This window comes from Trachymyrmex cornetzi, unplaced genomic scaffold (assembly GCF_001594075.2).
Source record: "Trachymyrmex cornetzi isolate Tcor2-1 unplaced genomic scaffold, Tcor1.1 scaffold75, whole genome shotgun sequence".
NCBI classification, from domain to species: domain Eukaryota; kingdom Metazoa; phylum Arthropoda; class Insecta; order Hymenoptera; family Formicidae; genus Trachymyrmex; species Trachymyrmex cornetzi.
Window position 1 is genome coordinate 994,945 of NW_017300081.1, and position 20,270 is coordinate 1,015,214.

At 37.4% G+C, this 20,270-nt stretch overlaps 1 protein-coding gene across 1 annotated transcript in view; it reads left to right on the top strand.

The window, feature by feature from the left end:
• Toll-6 (Toll-like receptor 6) overlaps positions 1–17,704 on the top strand; it is a 51,254-nt gene extending 33,550 nt beyond the window's left edge. The window contains exon 2 of the mRNA XM_018518482.1: positions 17,646–17,704. The gene's annotated coding sequence lies outside the window, so the exon portion shown is untranslated. The remainder of the gene's footprint in view (positions 1–17,645) is intronic.
• The last annotated feature ends 2,566 nt before the right edge of the window (positions 17,705–20,270 follow it).

A 20,270-nucleotide genomic window follows, 5' to 3' on the forward strand; every position in this document is an offset into this window, starting at 1 on the left:
GAAAATCTAGTAACAGTTTTCAGGGGCGGATCCAAAAGCTTTATTCAGTAGAGTTGAAGCGAGTTCGGGGGACGGTTAGGTGGCGAGCAAGAACAAAGCTGCGGAAGGAGGGAAAGTAAAGGGTGCTTGAAAAAATTTATCGAGCGCAGCACTTAACTGCAGGCATGCTTTAAGCCAACTCGCGAGATTGTCGGAGACCTTCCTCGGTATATGTTTACCGAGATTTCTGATTCCATGCAAATCTTTCATTGAAGATGAAACGCGTTCGCGTATTCAGCTTTTAAAATTACTTCCACCTTGTGCCACACAATATTTTCGGCTCTAAATGTATTTAATTATATGTAAAAAAATATATGCCTGAGAAGAGTTAAATGACAGACGTTTTGAATTAATATTGTATTACGAAGCTGTTTTAGAATTATTTGTTCAATAATTTTGTCATTAAATCGTAAAAGAATGATAGAGTAGTTCGTAGAAACATTTCAGCGCAATCTTTGCTAGTAATTTCGAAAAATATATCTCTTCAATTCACGAAATTTCGACTAGTAGAAAATAAAAAAGATATTCAATTGGAGAAAGCTGTGATTATAGATATATAGTATTATATATAATTTTCATATTTGCTGAAAAAAAAGGGTCTAATAATAGCTACAAATGTTGAATGAAATTATTTCACTTAACATTTGGTAGCTATGTATTATCAGACACATTTTCAGTGTAAAAAATGTGAATATTGTTACAATGTTTATCTACAACGCTTATGTTAGCATTATTCCGGAAAGAAAACTTTTTATTGTAATAATTTCGTAAAAAAATAAACACATAAAACGGTGTAAAATGTTAAACGCCTTTGTAATGTGTTGTTTTCGTAACATAGCAGACCGAGAATAGTATACGTGTATTCTATTCCAGTTCGCAGTGTGCGTAGTGTTTTCTCTGGAGTCATAGAATTCAGTATTAAAGCAGTTCAGCCCGGATAATCCTTGAATGAAGGGATGACCGTGCAAGAAAAAAAAAGCGGGATAAATTATCAAACAGTACGTACAAAAGAATTAGAGATCGGAGTGAAGCGGCGCGTTTCACTATGTGTATGTGCGAGCGAAAAAGTTAAAAACACAAAGGAGAAATATAGCCGGCGGAGAGAAAGGAGCAAAATGCCGTAGATTACGTTCTTTCGACCTAATACATAATTTCGCAGTGTTTCGCGGAGAGACCGGGCTCGTTACTCTCCGCCCGTCTTTCTTCTTTTTTTTTTTTTACGGAGAATAGAGAGAGCGGAGAAAATGTGAAAGAGCCGCGCCATCCATCTCGCTTCCGGCGACGACGCTGTATATACAGGCACAGAGTTGTGTCACTGGCCCTACCCGACAAATCCTGGGCTCGTTTGCGCGAAATGACTCTTACATCGTGTCAGCCGGGATATAGCTCAATCCGTATCAGGATCACCGAGCGTAGCCGCAGGATCGGAGTGACGAAATACGAGCTTCATACGTTCCTGAATATCGTCATGTTTATCCGAAATTTAATTTTCAGTCGTAATATGTGTACATTGCCGCAGGAATGTATATTCAATTTTGCGCGGTATCGTGTATATTACAGTTTGCAGTTACGTAGTAAATAGTTTATAATCGTATGCTTATGACGATTATTATTAGCTGGTCAGTATCCACCAGCGTTGAAAATATATTATCTTTAAATAATAAAGTAAAATTGATAACACCGAAAATTTTCTTTAAACTGTTTGAGATTTTATTCTTTTTCGTTAATAAAATATCTATAAAATTATTTAATATTCATTGGTCTGTTTTAAAGTAAGATAGATAACCGAACTAATATAATAAGAAGATATGATCAGTTTTATGTATTATTATCGAATATATTGCTACTGATTACTGAATTGCATTTTACGAATGCTTAATAACAAGATTATTATTTATTATTTCATCGCAAAGGCAACGTGGTTGGTCAAGTACAGATATCGTTTAAAACGTTTCGCCGTTCGCTTTAACTCTAGTTCTCGTGTTTTCGCAATTTTTGACGTTATGTCGCATGTCGTATCGGAAACGGAGAGGGTTACGTGACGCAAAGAGAGCGTGCTTATTATTACTTTTCGGCCGTTGCGCCCTTCCTCATATCCGACGAAAATGTTTTTCAATTCTCGCTCGTACACAACTTCCGCGAACGAACGCGAACTTTATATCTCTCCCTCCCCTCTCTCTTTCCTCCCGGTGCTGTTTGCGAAAGAATCAACTTTATCCCGCTATTTCCATAGGACTGCATGCGAAAATGTCAACTTTATATTGCTACCATCGCCATATTATACGCGATATCGATAGATCCCACTTTCCGGTCGGTGGCTGCGAAATCGGGCGCACGTTCGCGTTGACCGCGGCCGCGAAGCCGATCAAACGACAAATCCACACGTATGCTCGCGCGATATCGAAAGAGCTTTTACACATCGTGTGATCCCCTGGTCGCGGAGCACCGCGTGATTCACATAAAAATCGGCAGTCCATAATGCACGGAGAACTCGTATCGCACACATGAATATTTACCTTCCCCTTCATTGTTCGATGCATTGTCCTGCAGCGAAATTCGCTGCATTTTTTCAATTAAGCTACTTCACTCGTTTAACATCCTACTGATTTGCGGAACAGAGAGCTTACGTATAGCCGTATCATGTATTTTCTCAATAATAACCATTTAATTATATGAAAGCCCTAATTAAGCGATGTTATGTTAGTTTCTCGGACATGATTGGGAGAGAGAGAATTAATGAATCCTTTCATTTATTCCTGAATTGAATCTTTTTTTGCTAATCAAACTGTTTTCGTTAACTCGAATTATAACAATTACATTAACTCCAAATTATTTTTCTTCGTCGGTGAACAATCATCCATTGTGTTATTGCGCAAAGTTTTGTAAGAATCTAAATTTTCAGAGTTTCAAAGTTTCTCCTGTAAAGAAATGGTGATCCCGTTACTTTTTAGTATAATTATTATTGTTGTCAATGGCTATAAAACTACATTTTTGTAAACAAAATTATTTGCCATTTTCTTCAATTAAATGCCACGTTGTCTCGTTATGTACACAGCGCACAAAAGAATATAGATATTATTTGTAAAAACATCAGAAAAGTTTATTAATGTTATTTTTAACAGTTTCTGGGTAAATACGGCGGAATCCAGCTCTTATTCCTGTGTATTATTTTTCGCCCTTGCCTTATGTAATAAACAAGCAATGAAAAATATTAGCGAAAACAAGCTCACGTATTAATTATAAAGTTAATTAACGAGAAGAACACATTTCGTGGTTTGTCTTAAAAACAATTATAATTGATATGTCGGTTTTGATATATTGCAGCACGCCATGCAATGTGGTCGATTACTATATGCTGATCAATCACTGTACCTGTTACCCTATTTGTTTGGACTTTATCACACCCTGTCGCGCTAAAGTATGGTTAATAAATAATGTACAACTCATTAGCGAATGATTAATAGAACCTCAACATTCAAGAACATGTCGGTCACGAGTATGTACTGGCGAGGCACTTTACCTCGCGGTGCATCAAAAATAGGCGAATAGTGCACCGTAAGTTTGACAGGTTGTTGTGAAAATAAATGAAAATCGAAATGCCATCGTCACACAGTGCGAAAATGATCGTCTGAGCGAGGAGTGCTGCGCCGCTCGTTAGCGCTCTGCCTTCTGGAATGTGCGAGAGGTTTTAATGATCGAGCCTATCGCAAGGAAGTCGAAACGCGCGGCTCTAACTACGCGGCCGATTCGCATACGTATCTCGTTGTACCTTCATTAGCGGAAATTCGCCTCCGGAATGCATGAGAAAAAAAGAACGGCAAGAGCGGGCGTGTCGAGTTGCTCAGTTGGAAGAGAAATCGCTAATCGAAAGTAGGGGATATACGGGGAAAGTATTGAACCTTTACTAATTGCTTTTTTTCTAACATGGAAAACTTGTTACTCGATTCGGTTATAATACTTCTATTCATTTCGATATGTATGCAAGGATATCGTGCAGAATACTAAAAAAGTTATTATATATTTTTTAAATTTTAAGCTAGGTGAACTGTAGGTAAACAAATAATTTTTCAGCAACATGAACGTACAAATTTATAATTAATTATTATATTTGTTTTTAATATTTAATAATTTTATAATTAAAATAGATTTAATATTTTATAAATGAAATAAATTAATAATGAAATTTGCGTGCTTTTTTGATAAATAATCATCTATGACATCTTTAATTTATCCATCTGTTTGATGAAATATATTAATGCTTCTCTTCTTTTGATGATAGCAATAAATAATAATTAATTAAAACGTCTTTGTTCTTTCTCGACGCTATATCTTTAATCTAAACGACCGTCTGGGGGTCGGAGACAAGCCTAATTATTCGTCGAGCATGAAAAGCGCTTCTGTGTTGTGCTCGCGCGAGTAAACTCGAAACGCCCGGGATCGACGTAAACATCGAATCGAAACGGCGCAGTGGGGGAGGACAATTGGCGCAGGGGCGTCGGTTCTATGCGTCATTCGACATCAAAGAGCACCTCGCCCGACCGAAGGGCCGAAATCTACATATAACGTGTTTCCACCCCTCTCATCCTGGGCTACTCGTCTACTCGTAACGCATTTAAAAATCATTTGTACGAGAGTCCATGTTTAACGATACCTATTGTGCGCTTTTCACATTCTTTCTCTAAAAATGTTCTTTTTCTCTGTCGCTTTCTCTTCGAAAGCTTTGTGAGTTCGACATTCGTCTTTCGCTTTCGGAGTGAGAGCAACGCTCAGGGTATATAGCTGGAGTCTTTAAAACATGTACCTTTGTAAAGGTACTTTTGTTAATGGATGTAGTGTTCGGTTCGCAAACTGCTATCGTATTGCCCTTAATGGACTTTATCTATTCAACGACACAAGTATTAATAACACTGTGGTCATATGGGGTCCCACTGTAAGCGATACTTTGAATATGGATAGGGTTACGTTTGTTTTGCTGTATGAAGGCGGGTGGTGTGTGTACAAGTGGTCATATGTACAAGTTAATATTGCTACAGGGCGATTGTTCCAACAGATTGAACTCTGCAATCTAACAACAAGCTTCACAATCCCAATCTTTAGGGTAACATAAGTTAATTACCTCTTTAGATAACTTACACACATTTGGACATTACATATTTGGAAAAAAAAAAAAATCTGTTTAACCAGAGAATTTAGAAATAAACATTAATGTATCTCTTTAAAATTATCTTTGGATTTTGCAAGATTTATGCGACACCAAACAGTATTTAAAAACCGTGTCGCGGGTCTATGGGTTTAATTATCAAACCTGATTTTTGTTGTCGCACAATTCGTGCATTCGTTTATTTATTGCATTTTCGATACGGGCATTCGTATGCGTATCGCGCATCACGTAATGCATTCATCGCTGTAAAACTTGCGGTACGGAACGTATCCGTGGGCGAGCGAAAAATACATGTGCACATGTGAACGCGAACCTGGCTCGTTTACACGAGAAAGATGCACTATTGTGCTCGGTCGGACGGCTCAACTTGTATCCGTATCCGCTTAAATGACAAATGGAAGCGTACAGAATGCGTATTGGGTACACGTTTTACCAAGACTCGAAACCCCCGCTCGATCGGGACTGTAACCGAAATTAGAACGTATTTCAGGGAACGATATTCCATCTCTTCCCTCGTCGTCGATTTCTGTATTTATTTTCGTTCCGAATTACACTCTCCAAATCTCTCAATTCAGAAAATGGTACGCCGATTTAATACAACACTGCACTAAATGGAAAACTGTATCCTTCTGGAGTTGTTAATCGAGGGGGCAGGGGGAATTATACATTTAAAAACGTTGTTTTGTTATTTCTCTTTCACATATATATATATTTTTCTTAATTTGCTACTTTTATCGAGCTGCCTTTATCAATGTAACGTGTAATTTAAATGAGTAAAGTGCCATATATTGTATATATAAAGAATGCTTTCTCGCGAGAGATAAATGTGATGTCTTTTAGAAATAAAGTTCGCAATCGGATCCTTTTGATCTGACAAGAAGTTCAATTAACATCGATCGTTAATCCCTTTGAAACTTCATATTGGACCGCATCATTTTCTAGTCGCTCGCCATCGCAAATGAGAGATAATTTATCATTAAAGTGCATTTATCTAAATTGGAACATCGTGGTACTATAAATTATTCCTCAACATTTTCTCTTTCTCTCTCTCTCTCTCTTTCTTTTTCCCTTCTACTAGGATATTATCTCGACATCTTGGGATATTCTCCGGCGCGGATAAAGTTGTTCAAGCGCATACCGTCGCCCGTATCTGAAATAATGATCTCTATCCCGAAGGAAAATCATCAAATCCTAATGCATCGACGATCGAACGACAAATCCGAACACGCCAGATCTCGTTTACGCTAAACAGTCTTTTACCTTGCGCCCTACGATATAGCGGGAATCGTATCGGAAATAGCGGCTCGAAATGGCCAGAATCAAAATTGGCATCATCTCGTAACGTCATTACCTTTCAGAGAATGCTATTACGCGAACCAATTTCAAAGTCCAATGATGCGTTATACGAGCGTCTTTCTTCCTTATCCGTTTCGAATTCTTCCATTCCTTCATTTCCTTTATTTAAGATTATCCCAAAACAATTATACTTTGATTATGTAGGATACATTTTATCAATTCAATGCAATCATCTTTTCCACTAGATTAATCGGTTACGATCGATTATTTTAAAGCGCGATATATTTAAAGTATGAATCAATTTTTTACATTTGAAAAAATAAGTTTAACTGAATAATAAGTATATTATATTTTTTCAAAAAATCTTATATTTTAAGCATTACGTTACGTTAAAAAGTAATATAAATTATCTTAAAAAAAAAAAGATATATATGGATAATCCAGTAGTTTATTATAATCCATTAATTGAGTCATATTTTATTATAACCGATTAAATAGATGCAATTGTCCATGAATTGGCCATCAACGATCCCGTTTTCATCTATTCCATTCTTCCTCCTCGACTTGCCTTTTCTGTCGTTCCCGTTAGTCGGCGAAATTGTCTCTTTCGTTCTCTTCGATCGGCAACATCCATTCGACAATCTTTTTGTCATCGGCGCGGCGCAGCGCGGCGAAACGAAACCAACTCGATGTTGCGGCGCGCATCTCCGGCGATTTCCATTCCGCTATTTTCTTCCGTTTTCCCGCTCTCCCTCATCCCCAGCTCGCTTTGTCCGCTTGCCGGCCGCGCGTTAGCCAGGTCAATTTTGCGATTAAGCAATCTGACGCTCGAACGGCGATAGTAATGACGGTGGAAAAAAGGAAGAGAGAGAAGGGGAGGAGATCGAACCGGTTCGCGCGCAGGTTACGACTAATTTAAAGCGGCGCTCGTCTCTCATGCACGCGGAAGAGCAGAGGTTTCACAGCGGATCACGTTTATTACACGACACTCTTCATACGTCGAGCGTGCGTTTTTCGCGCAGAATTATTTATTGAAAGTTGATCGTCCGTTCGCACGATGAAATCCGTCTCCTGACGCTTCACGTTTGTTTCCCGTGGAAAATTGTGTTTACGTATCGCGTTAGATATTGGATCACGCTGTTCGCATCGATCGAAATGTCCATAGTCCTGAAGCGATGCCGGATGCCTATTGGATCGATTCGCTGAATAAACAGCGTCTACCGTTCGACGAAAGCGAATCCATCGATTCGATTTAATGATGCGAGAGGCTTACTTGGAGTATCGTTTCCGAAGTGCTCTTTAACATTTCTTTATTCCGCTTCGATGGTTGACTGGTTCACAATTAACTTCCGTATACAGCTTTGTAATGTATTCATGATTTAAAGCTACGTACCAAAGTTTCGAATATCCTAAACAATTCATCGGTTCGGTTTATTTTTTTTATATAAAGATTAACAATATATTTAAATTTTTTAATCTATTTTATCAATTTTTGCAGAAATATATTTTTTCTTGTATTAATATCGTAGAATAAATTAAGAATTGCTTGGTATTCCAATGTCGAAACGTCATGGTTTTTCAGTCATCAGTATTTGGATATTAAAAATAAATTATGCTTTGAGAATGCGATTAAATAGCAAAAGTTACCTTGATATTTTAATTTAGTTTTGTTTTAACAGAATTTTAATTGGATGATCAGGAAGATTTGAAAATTAAAAAATAAAGTAAAAAAAAGAAAACAATTTAACGATCAAATTATCGTTAAGGAAACACAATTTCTGGATAATAAAGAAAAGAAGTGACAGTTCGCAAATATCGTAATAATGTCGTCGACTGAAAATACAAAGTAATATATGAAAGTATAGTTTTTGCGCGATCAATACTTTATAAGCGTCTATATAGCGATTATGATCGAGAATAAATAGAATAGACGGCACCAGGAAACGTTTTGGATCTTCCGGAAGGCTTTTCCCCGCGCGACAAAGAACTTTTCGCGACACTGAAAGCCGAGATGCAAGTTTCCTCCTCTTTACGTTCCTGCGCGCTTTCGCGCTGCCGAAGTCTGTGAAAGAGAAGTCGACTTGGTTTTAAATACGGCAACGAAGTAACCGTACGGCATCGTGCGGCGCGCTTGTTGCCATCGCGTCATGATGTACGGGTAAGCTGAGAGCGAGCAAGCGAGCAAGCGAGTTTTCCGCAGACTTTCAACTCTGCTACAACGAGGAACCTTCAATTTTAATGAAGCAAGCGCAGAGTGAGAGAAAGAGAGAAAGAGGAAATATACAAGGGAGTAAAGGCGTCGCCGCGGCCCTCTCGGCTGAAGAAAGTTTCTCCCCGGATCGCTCCCTGAAATCCTACCGGGGGCGAATTTCAGAGTCGCTCTGAATATTCGACCCGAAGTTTCGCCCGAAAATACGCAACGACCCGCCTCCGGGGCGCCCAATGTTGGCAAAAGAACCCGGAATAATACGAAGAGCGACTATTGAGAGTCCGCTATTAATTCGACCGGCGCGGGCGCGATCGTATCCGGTTATAGAAGCAGCATACACGAACGAACAGTATTACGTCGCGTTGGTATAATAACAGCGGCGTGGGCACGATAATAACGCGCCGCGCGTGAATTTTGTAGAATAATCCGGTCGGATAATAACGGCTCCGATCTCTCGTGGATGCTGGCGCGACGAGTTCAATCGTCGAATCGCGATTCGGTTATAATCACGGCAGCGCGATGTGTTGCCTTTAGATATTCGAACGAGATGTCGCGCGTTTTAATTCACACTACTATTTCATGGTACCATCGTGTGTGGCTGATCGTGTTACTAGAAACGGAATCAACGTTATTACAGGGAATACAGGAATTCAAAATTATACGTTGTGTGATTCTATGTTATTATATAAAGTGTCAAATCAAAAGAGAGAGAGAGAGAGAGAGGCAGAGAAAAAATAGATGCAGCCTGCCACCCTCAATTTGATGCGGATCACTATTCATTAACAACTGAAAAAAAGAAAATTCAATTAGAACATTTAAAATATAAATTACATAGCGTTCCAAAATTTTTTAAGTTCAATTTCAATTAAATTAATTGATAGATTATTTAATCAATTAATTTTAATCTACTAGAAGCTATGTAGATCCCTTACTTCAAAAGTGTCTAAAAAATCAAATTTTTCAAAAAAGGGAAAAAATTATTTTTAACTTGGCAGAAAATTATTATTAATTAAATGATATCGGCAATAATCTTTTTTGTCATTTTGGTTTTACAATCTCTAAAAAAAATTATTCTTTTTGAGTTGTCATGATTTTTTAAACTAAGTTTACTTCTTATGACTAATAGAATGTTTAGTTAACTTATTTATGATAATAACTTGAAAATTACGTTTCTTGAAGTATGTCACTTTTGAAGAGAGCGATATCTGTAAATTAATTGGGATGAGTCTAATTATGGTTTACGTAAACTTAATCGCGCTTTACACCTAAAGTCCAAAATGCCTTATACGAGGGGGTAACCACCAGCTGAAATATTGTCCCACAGATTACATGACATCATATGATTTCATCTGATTACAAATAATTTTTTTTGCTACATATGAAGTCGTTTGGTAAAATATACGAATTTATTTGATATTATATAATGATTTATCGTGGTTGCATACGTAATTATCGGATTATACATAGAAATTTCATATGAATTTTATAATAATTTCGAGGATTCTGTCCCACGATTACATTAAGTGGTTACCCCCTCGGCCTTATATTATCTCACGAGAGAGAAGTTTATAATTTGCATATTAATTTAATACAAATACAAACATAAAGGAGAAACCGTAGTTCGGTGTAATAGAATATTAATATATTTTGGTTCCACCATCGTCCTACGGCTTAATAAAACCAGACCGATTAATCGAGAGATTTCCGGGGCACAACATAACTCGCCAAAAGATTGCCTTGAGAAATCAGATTCGAGAGTTCTTTTAGCACCGATGGACACGGCGGATAAGAATACTGGGGGATTTATGGCGAGCGAACGAGCAAGCGAGCGAATGAATGCGCCGCCGACGTCGGCGAAAAGTCCAGATTTTCGTCTGATACTTCTTCACGGCGCGTATACGCCTATCCCACCGGGGTCGGTCGGTCGGTCTTAATTAACACACTCGCGTTATATCCTCCCCTGGGCTGAATGGTTGAAACAAAGGATAGCGCCCGCTTTGTTCCTCTCATCGACGAAGGCTCTTTCGCACGGTCGCTCAGCCCGTGGATAGGGCGTGTCCGCTCGCATAAGCTCCCTTCGGAACCAGTTTCACTTGTTTGTAAACACACGGGAGGATTTCCATTCACCCGGAGGTATTCCGCCTCAAGACCACATCGTCGCGCACGGTCCATTTCATTACTTCTCGACGGGAACTCAAATCGTCATTGTCGTTCGCTAGATAGTTCCGCGCCGCGCCGCTTCGAATCGCCAATACGGTCGATGCTCGCACTAGCTCGTTTGTTTCTTTCTTTCTCTTTTCTGTATCCACTCATTTTTCTCTCTTTCTCTTCTCCGTCTCCTCTCGGCTTTTCTGCTTAAAAACAATCGTCGTGTCGCCGAACTCGCGCGTAAAACGAACGGAGGCGACCGAGAAGGCATCTCTCGGAAGCGAGTAAAACCTCGAGCTGCAAATTGACTCGTAACGCTTACAGGAAATCCGCCGGGCCTCTTCTCTCACTCTACTCGCCTTCGACGAAGCGAACACGTCGTCGTCGTACTGCCGCCGGTCGCGCGCAAGGATATAATTTCATTTTCCGCTCTTTGAACGCTTTGTTTTGCGAATTATTCACGCCTCCATCGGTTCACGCTCGGAGATTCCTTTCCGAGGAAAGGCCTGTTCCGCAGCCTTTCGCATTATAGCCCCACTGACTCCCGAAACGATCGACGATGGCGTTAAGTGAGCGGATTTAGAAATTGTAAAAGCGGAACATATTTAAACCACCAACACGCTCTTCTCTAAAATAAAAAAAAAACATATAAAGCATACTATTACAAAGGTCGGAAATTTGAATGAAAATGAGATTTATTATCTTATCTTAATAAAGAAAATTAAGTCGGTAATTAGTATTCTGAAATTAACAACGTTATGCATTATTACAAGGAGGGAACATAAAATTCTTGAACCCTCTGGAGCTGACGCCAAAATCTGTATAACACAGTTGACATTGGGTCTGTAAAACTCATTAATTTATGTTAATTACAAGGTTCATTTAAAAGCACTAATTAATTTTTTGTTATATATTTTTAATTGTTTATTAGTTTGATTTGTGTCTGCGCTTTATTGAAAACTGTATTATTGTTTATACTTATTCATAATTGTATTGTTTTTCATATTTTACTTTTATTTTTAATATTGTGTAATTTTTAATTTTCTCTTATTTAATTAGTACTGTACTATTTATATTGTTTATATTTAATTTCAATAGTTATATTATTTATATTTAATTTGAAATAACTGATATTTAAAAAAATGAATACTGAATATATTTAATAAGAATAATTTAAAATTGTAGATGTAACTTAAAGAAAATTGAATTGTTTAATATTTTTTAAATTTATGTATAATTAAATGAGTCCACAATAAACAACTCACCATCTTTGAAGGATTAATACCTCAAAATAAATACAAAGCATGAGATATAAACCATAGATTATCAATTATTTTTATAAATTAGATAAGTAATAAGACATAAAAAAAATTGAGATATTCGCTCAGGTGCGAATCGGAGATGGATTTCAAATAACATATAATACAATCTATTCGGCGGATGACAATTGCATTTCTCGCAAATAGACATCTCACGCAACCCCGTCGGGGTTTATTGCCGGACGAGATCTTCTGTCCGCGTACGCTACAATTTAAGTTATCCGGAGTTCTCGCGTTTCCCAAGCAGCGCCGCGTCGGCTGTAGAAAACACAAAGGGGTGTCCATTTGCCATCTGATAATAATTGGAAAAGTTATCGTCGGGATGGAGTTTTGCCCGCAACTAACATTTTCTCTCGAAACTATTCCGGCCGATGTAAAATGGAGAAACTTTCGCATCAAGGAATAACTTCCGCCGCTTTTGAATGATATTACTTCTTTCCGCCCGCAAATTCCCAGGAAGTGCCTCCGCGGCTTCTCGGAGGGACTTAAACGCGCCCAGTGATTTGTCTGGGCGGGAAGGGGAAAGCTTTCCACCGCCGTCGTGTATACCGAGGCGCGTTACTCCTGAGAAGAGAAACTTGTTGTTCGTGAAATATAGAATATTTAATCTGTCGGATGGTGGGTTCCGCTTGGCGGTTTCACTCTAAAACCGTATCTTGAGGTGTCGGTTCAAGCAGCTTTGGTAGTGTTACCGTTTCGAGAACTAAGGTGCTTTTAGAGAGCGAAATCATGGATCCCCAAAGTGTTAAATGATAACAATCGCTGAGCGAATTTGCGTCGAGGATCAGAAAGATGGCGAGACATTCGGTTCTTCACGGAGTCGCATTAAGCTTGATCTGCGATAAAGACTTCACGAGCGTCCGCAGAGTAGAATTTATATCTTGGAAATTGCAATTTTAACTTTAATTCCGAGTTCTTTCGCGAATTCTCGGATAATTTTTCTTTAGAAAAGATTATAAAATATCATCAGTTTTTTAATATTAACTATTAAATAGTAGTTGAAATTTCAAATGGAAAAATTGTATTAACTGTAAAATTAAAGCTGTCATAAACTTGATGACGCGCGTTGATAGTTTATGATTGAGTTTAAATGAAAAATAAGATTTTGTTATTTAATTGCATCTAAAAATGTCGAAAATTCTTTATCGTTTAAAATCAGTGTTCTTATTTTAGCTGAGGGAAAAATTATTATCCAAGTACATTCTATTATTATCTTTATTATATAATTATACAACCATGATACGTTATATAAATAATGATTATCGAGAGTCGTTTATTATAAACAGAGGGGGAAAAATTAAGAATAGTAAAATTGCAAATTTTAATTTTGCCTCACTGAAGAATATCGAAATAAATTCGCAGTTTGCAGCTAAAGTTGATTGCAGTCAAATAAATTGCTCGTGAATTTGTCATTCGTGTCTTTTCAGTCGAATATTGTGACGATCACGTAATTCTGCCTTGGGAAAAGGAGGATAAGAAATAAAAATTTTCTCGGGGATCTGCCAAAATGACGACTACGTAACTTTTTTCAGCGCAAAGCAATGACGTTTGATTGGTTAAAATTCACGTGAAATTTGAAAGGTTGAAATATGAAAATTGAGAAAGTTCACTGATGATCGCATGATTGACTCCGGAGACAGATGTGTGCCATCGACAGAACGGGGATCACTTGCGAAGCGCAAGTAACTTGCAGGGTATGCTTGAAGATTTTATAGAAAGTTGAATTATACTTCAATCTTTCCCTCAATCCAGCAAATCCTTCAACGAAAGGAAAATTCCGTAAAAATCTCGATATATTCGTGGAAATGGATGTTGTTATTCTGCAATAATAGAAGAAATTCGGTGAACGTCCTTATCATTCGCTAGTGATAAATTCAGATTCAAAGAGAACGGGCGAACAACCGCTCTTGGAGTCACTGTTAATTTTCGATACATTCGCGGGAACGGAAAATCGACAGATACGCCGAAGCTTATGCGCCGCGTACGGCACATCGCGAATCCGACGCTTTCATTACCCAGCCAAATTGAATTTCACGAGGATTGTGTTACTTTGCCGCCTCGCGGCTCCGCTATTTCCATTTTGGTCAACTATTCGCGAATATAATGCCGTAGCAGTACCCCAAATGTTCAGTTCGTTTATTGCTACTTGACAGTGGCTTGGCAAGAAGAAAATGAGATTGCAACGATGCGTGAATGATTTCCCAGCGAAAAAAAAAGAGAAATCAGGACATACGTGCTTTAATACGCAACATATATGCGTATTAAATGCGAATAAAACGGCATTTGATATCTCTTTGGTTGCTGCTTTGAATTAGCGAAAACTCCACATGCAATTAATTTTTTAAGGAAACGCGACAATGTACCTACAAAATATCATATTTATTTTTCATTACTATATTGATATGTGAATTTTATAAATTTTTTTACTGTTTAAATATTCACTATTCAACATATCGTTTATATTTTAAAGTAACGTATTTTAATGTATTTGGGAACAATATACTATAAAACAATATATACTACAAAAAAGGTTTTTTAATTAAATTCGCTCAACAATGTCTTCGGCAAACATACTGAGAGATTTTATTAAAAGATGATTTTATGGAAAGACTCCTTTTTAATACACGTTGAACACATATTTATCGATCGCTTTTGAAATTCTCGTTTCTCATAGCAAAAATACTCATTGTTTCGTGACGAAAAAAAAAAACCGTTTCAGGAAACGACGAATGAAAGAGTGTTTCAATCACGTCCCTAACGGCGTTCGGAGCGTCCGCACCCCGACGCGTTAAATAATCGTCGTGTCGGTCGCCGATTGTGATCGCGTTATTACTTTCAATCGACGTAATCCGGAGCGCCAATCGCGGCCGCATTGTGCCAGGGCACGCACTGACGAGTTGACGCGTCATTTACGGAAATTGTAAACGCTATGAAATTCTCGCGGCTCGCGCGTACAGAGCGGATCGACGAGGAGAAGGATTAACGATCGACATCGCGCGCATCGCGTCGCTCCAGTCACTCGGAACCGCCAATAGCGCGGGAATCCAATCGGACCTTGGTATTCCGGTTGTGTCCTGCCACCGTTACTACTGTTGCCGAGCTCCACTCGGTCAAGAGTGATTTTTCGCAATCAATAACTTTGCTGTTTACGCATCGTTTCCTGTGTATCGCCGCTCTCTTCGCTGCCCCCGCGGGCGCGGCGTTGTAATTACATTTGCACCGTGCGGCGCGACGCCGCAAAGCTTTCAGAATTCTCCTGACGGAATTTCATCGATCCACCACCCGTTGGTATTGGTACGATCATAGAGGCGACCGGTCGTTGGCACATCTATAATAAACGGGGCGACTCCATTGCTAGACGAAGGACGGCACGGCGCGACCGACTATTTGTTGCTTCTTTGAACGTTTAATTAAACTCGTGCGCGGATGTAAGTAAATTTCTCTTATTTCATTCGATTCTCCCGACCACACCGGCAAGTAGAAACGAGTATCGCTTCTGTAACAACCTTTCTTTTCTCATGTCGTATGCTGTTACCTAGAATAGTGTTATATATACGAAACTGCACGTAAATCTGATCTTCACCGTCTACTTGGAAGAGAAATTATTTTGTCTACGAATTTATAACATGTATATAACAAGCATATAGATAATATTTTTTTAATTATCTTTACAAACTTGCAATATACATATATACGCTAACAGAATATTTAAAATAAAATTATTATCAAAAGAAGTACATAATTATACTTAAGCAAGATTGTACATTGAGACATTTCATATTTTTCTATGTATTGAATTTATATTATTTCTACTCTGCATTTTGCAAATGAAACTTAATTATACACCGATTTTGTACAAACGTTTCATGTCCTAGAAAGTCATAAAGTATTGCATATAAAATTGCAATTAATATTTAATATGCTACAATAAATTCTTAGATATTTTTCCTACAAGTAGAATGTTTTTTGGATTATTGTTATATTAAAATTGATTGGATTAAAAATTTTAATTACGAGAGATTCGAGTTTAAATCTCGGCTGAGATAATATTTTTCGTAATAAAATTATTTACAAGTCTTAAGATGCTTATCAGTATCATATTAATATCTTTCTAAGATGCCCATTGATGAGCATTAATATTATTAAATTATCAATTTAATCTGTAACATTATTCTCTAGTTCTATTAGAATTGCGTTTCAAGATTGAAAATTAAATTTAAATTTGTAAATTATTTAAGCATTAAGAATCCAGCTCGAGGCCTTTATTGCCTGTTTATTGTGTATTCACATTACAGTCTTCAGTACTTTGTTCAAAAATTATTAATTAAAAGGACACAAAAGACACAAATAATAAAGACACGCTTTAACAATGATTTGTTCGTATAGTAGTTGGAGAGGCATCTTCGTCTTTTTGAAAATCGAGGTTTTGTCCATCTAGGTACAACTACATGTCATGCCACTGTGTCGCTCGACACATTCACCGAAGCGTAACACAGTTCGAGCCAGCAGAATTTCAAAACGACGGACATTTCCGCCGCAATGTCTAGCGCTGCTTCGGCCGTGACACTGCACAAATGTGTGGCATCGGTTTTTCGTGCGTACTCGCCACACTCCGCGTCGCGCAAAAGAATCTCCCTGATACGACGCGACGTGGCGGCGGCGCAAAAAGGAAATGCATTTTGACACGGAGCACAACCAAGCGGAAGTTTAAATGCATTTCTAAAACCACGGAGAAACTTTCAGCCTCACGTCGCCCACGCCCGTCGTGGGAAAAATTAAAAAATATAACTTGTTAAAACTACACAGTGGCGGAAAAAAGTTTAATCCTGTATTCAAAAGAGTCTCTCAAGAATATAACATTTCTCGCAAAATGCAGTACGCCAATTCTCTAATTCTCTGTTTATTTTCATTATGTGTGTTGTGCTTTTATTTTTTCACGTACCATATCTTTTACCATATCTTTCGCATTTCTAAAAAAAATTAATGTGACAATCTTGTAATGTTTAACTAGAGTAATCCTCAGGTAAAAAATTGACCGTTCAAGCAACTTTTGATTGGCCATATTCAAAACAGCGCTTAAGATGAAATGATATGTATTTATCTCATTCTATCTTAAGTTTGGTCCATCATATTTATTTTATTTAGCCAATCTATAATACGCAAAGGATTTTGAAGGATCTAAAAATTTAACTCGATATAGATGTGCAAATAATTTTGGACCATCAAAATAATTATGTAGGACAAATTAATTATAAGAATGTCAAAACTTTTTGCAGCATTATTAATCATGTTTGACATTTCTACGGAATTATTTTGCTGACCCAATAAAATTATTTTTAGGTTTGTGTTTAGTTAAATTTTTCGATTTTTCGTGTATTTGAGGATCTCTACATTTAACTTGTCATTGTCATATTTACTTTCGCATAATAATCGTTGGGCATCAAATAATTTAATATAATCTTTCTTGTTTCAGATGTCAACTGTTTCCAAAAGTATTATTGAATCACGTTATGCAAGGAGCATTTGGAAATCGCAGTGAGGAAGGTAAGTCGTTTTTTAATAAATGATTACAATATAAATATCAAGAAAGTATGAATATACATATATTTCTCGAAATATACGTAATCGCAGTAATAATCGGCTTTGGTACTGTACTCCATCTGCGCAAATGAAGTAATATAGTACACATTTCCAGCGATTACATGGATAATGATTGATCGCTCGCTTATTGAAATTCATTACAATAATAAACCGCTCTATTATTATCATGGATTTATTAACGCAATATATTGTTAATGAATAATTCTTTCTGCGTGATCAATAATTGCATCACATATTGCGTGCGACACAAAGCGATTATTCGTTTGTTAAAGTGCATCTTGTCTAGTGAAAGCAATTAATGGAAATCGTTTCGCGTAACCCGTATCCTTTGTTTTTTTGTTACAGGATTCCTGACTGCTGCGACTTTTCTCTCTACTTATTATCAGAAGCATTTCTTACTATTGCAATGTAACCCGTAACACGGTGTCCGAATAAATAAGCGGTTATTCGTATTTTTGAGAATCGTGATAGCTTCGTAGTGAGCAAATGTAATTAGCGCGAGAAAAAAAAGCAAATTGGAGCATACTACCTGTAACTCGTATTGCAACGAAGTAACGTTTTTTCCTCTTTCTACTCGATGATAGTTTAATCGACGATAATCGATTTATTCAAGTTCTTCGGTAATTCTCTTGTTTAGTCGAAAGCGGAGATCGATGTACATAGCGAGAGTTTTGTATATTTGTAAAATAAATAGGGCATTTTATTATAAATATATATATATATATATAATCTCATCCTGGCACACTCGGGCGATTTGCTTCGCCGTCGCCGTCGCCGTCGTCCGCGTCTCATTGTTCCGTTAAGCGACGGGGCGGACGAACTGACCGGTAGATTGCGACGCTTAATTTAAAATTCTATCAGCCGTTGTGTGTATAATGTATATCCATTTGTACAAAGTTACGTGAGAGCATTAATATCATTAACATCGACGAACGGCCGATTCGTTTATTTGAACGTGGGCGAGCCCTCCGCCCTGCAAAGGTCAACGTTAAGTCGACAGCAAGTCAACGGCGAAGTCAACGCCAAAAGCATTAAATATTATTACATCCGGCATAACATTCGCCGCCGTGCGTTACTATGGCGCGCGTCGATGATTAATAGGGATACTCCGCGTAGCGTGACGTCGAGTAATATGTGCGCATTGTAATAATAATAACTCAGTACGAGAGGCATAAATTCGCGGATGGGTTAATTAGTACAAATTACTGCGGTATCAATTCTCGCCTGCTGTTATATTGCAAGCGGTCCGGCGTGGCGTAGTCGCGCGGATCGGTGAATTAATTTTGTTAAGTCATGTCTTGCGACGCCGAGAATTGTAGAGAGCTCACCGAACGAAATCGAGACTATGTGTAAATATTAGTTTTCTGTTGTATTGATGTACCATAATTGTATTAAAAGCTAATGTCCCATTTGTAAATGTTGCTGCCCGTCGAGGCAGCAGCAATTAACGGAGATTATTTGCGTTTCGCAATAAAAGAAAAGGCTACAGTGACAACAATGGCGTCCTTAACTTACCCAGAAACGAATTCTTTACCCGGGAAAAATATTTAATTGTTCTTTCCTTAACTTTGTTACACGAACTTTCGGTATTGAAACTTCTTTTTCTTCCATGCACAGCGATGTCTGCTTTGTAATAAAGTTAAATACAAAGAAAACTTGTTTATTTTATATACATATGTATACATATATTTCACTGTTTCACTTTTCAGATATCATGTTATTGGATCGTTGGAAGGCACCATCAAAGTCGTCTTAACAGATTTTAGATTAAGAGATACGTAAAATATTCCTCCGAAAGATACTACCGTAACGTTTTTTTATTCGAAATTTTCCTCACACCACACTTTTGTACATGCGCTTTCTACAAGATATCAAAGAGGAAATCTTCGCGCAGTTCTATTACACGACTTGATGAGAAGCTGTTCACACACATCCCTGGAAAGCAGTTTCATATTTTTGTAATTATTTAAGTCCTGAGAAAAAAAAATTATGGAACCGTACATGGCTGACAGCGTAATAATATCCCAAGAAGAAATTTAATATCTTCAACCTTCCTGCTATTGACAGTTTCACCGATGCCAAGTAGGTATTTTTTTTTACGTTTTTAAAGATCAGCACAAAATGGAGAGCAATTAAATTTTTTAATCGAAACAAAATATGCTGCATAATGGTTAGAACTTATTACAGAATATTTTTAAAGTGTAAATTTGCGAAATTTTAAACAAACTTTGTGGAAACTGACAAATTTTGTATTCACTTTTTGTTTTACATCTCTTGTATACACGCAACCACACTTACACACAATCACATCCTCTAAATGTTCTTTCGTTTATGGCAGCATTTCTAATTGAGCAGCTTCGTTGTAACTTACCGTCACACCATCTATGTTAACTCTCCATTTTGCTAAACTTTCTTGTGTTATTTTTTCCTGATTTTACCAGGTATGTAAATATGAAACCGGATTTTACCAATATATATATATATTGTAATATATATA